This window comes from Callithrix jacchus, chromosome 3 (assembly GCF_049354715.1).
Source record: "Callithrix jacchus isolate 240 chromosome 3, calJac240_pri, whole genome shotgun sequence".
NCBI lineage: Eukaryota > Metazoa > Chordata > Mammalia > Primates > Cebidae > Callithrix > Callithrix jacchus.
Genome location: NC_133504.1, coordinates 97,974,602 through 97,976,631, shown reverse-complemented (window position 1 = coordinate 97,976,631; position 2,030 = coordinate 97,974,602).

Genomic DNA, 2,030 nt, shown 5'->3' with positions numbered 1-2,030 from the left:
TTAGTACTCCCCTCCCTGTGTCCATGTGTTCTCATTGTTCATCACCCGCCTATGAGTGAGAATATGCGGTATTTCATTTTCTGTTCTTGTGTCAGTTTGCTGAGAATGATGTTCTCCAGATTCATTCATGTCCCTACAAACGACACGAACTCATCATTTCTGATTGCTGCATAATATTCCATGGTGTATATGTGCCACATTTTCCCAATCCAGTCTATCATCAAGGGGCATTTGGGTTGGTTCCAGGTCTTTGCTATTGTAAACAGTGCTGCAATGAACATTCATGTGCATGTGTCCTTATAGTAGAACGATTTATAGTCCTTTGGATATATACCCAGTAATGGGATTGCTGGGTCAAATGGAATTTCTATTTCTAAGGCCTTGAGGAATCGCCACACTGTCTTCCACAATGGTTGAACTAATTTACACTCCCACCAACAGTGTAAAAGTGTTCCTTTTTCTCCACATCCTCTCCAGCATCTGTTGTCTCCAGATTTTTTTAATGATTGCCATTCTAACTGGCGTGAGATGGTATCTCAATGTGGTTTTGATTTGCATCTCTCTAATGACCAGTGATGATGAGCATTTTTTCAAATGTTTGTTGGCCTCATATATGTCTTCTTTTGTAAAGTGTCTGTTCATATCCTTTTCCCATTTTTGAATGGGCTTGTTTGTTTTTTTCCTGTAAATCTGTTTGAGTTCTTTGTAAATTCTGAATATCAGCCCTTTGTCAGGACAGCTGTAACTTCTTTACCAGGAATAACCTTTGCATGTCACATTTAGATATAAAGTTCAAATGCAAATCTTCTCCTGACAGTGGGAAAGCATTAACAAGTGGGCACCACAGACCTTTATATATTCAAAATATTAAGCTAATTCTAGGACCACAGACATGATGTAAGGCATGGTAGTTAATAGGAAAGTTCTAGATTGAAAACAATTTTGCACAAATGTACGTGTGTGTATGTTTATTTGGAAAACATATTGCTTTAGGTGTTTTGCCATTTCTTAGTTACCAATTTTATATTCTGTGCTCACAGTATTTGGCACCCAGTCTCTACACATAAAGCCACCATAGTGCTTTAAATTACTTTACACTTCATTTTTAGTCAATTGAAATAATAAACTAAGACTGTTTTGCTAATGAAGCACTTTCATGAGCAAAAATTAGAGATTTCTTGAACATGATTCTAGAAATAGTTCAGTTTTCACGTTTAGTGTCTGAATCTAAGTTTGTCACATGAACCACAAAATCTGCTTTTTAAAAAATCAATTATATATATATATAATAGATATATATATTTATAAAACTTTAAACTTTAAGTTCTGGGATACATGTGCAGAACATGCAGGTTTGTTACATAGGTATACACGTGCCATGTGGTTTGCTGCACCCATCAATCCATCATCTACATTAGGTATTTCTCCTAATGGTATCCTTCCCTTAACCCCTTACCTCATGACAGGCCCTGGTGTGTGATGTTTCTTTCCTTGTGTTCATGTGTTCAACTCCCACTTATGAGCAAAAACGTGTAGTGTTTGGTTTTCTGTTTCTGTGTCAGTTTACTGAGAATGATTATTTCTAGCTTAATCCATGTTCCTGCAAAGGACATGAATTCATCCATTTTGTGGCTGCATAGTATTCCATGGTATATACATGCCACATTCTCTTTATCCAGTCTTTCATTGATGGGCATTTGGGTTGGTTCCAAGTCTTTGCTATTGTGAACAGTGCCACAATAAACATACGTATGCATGTGTCTTTTTAGTAGAATGATTTATAATCCTTTGGGTATATACCTAGTAATGGGATTGCTGGGTCAAATGGTATTTCTCGTTCTAGATCCTCGAGGAATCACCACACTATCTTCCACAATGGTTGAACTCATTTACATTCCCACCACCAGTGTGAAAATGTTCCTATTTCTCCACAGCCTCACCAGCAACTGTTGTCTCCTGACTTTTCACTGTAAACGAATAGCATAAAAGCAATAAAAACATTTGCCTTCACTGTATTAAAATGTGTGACA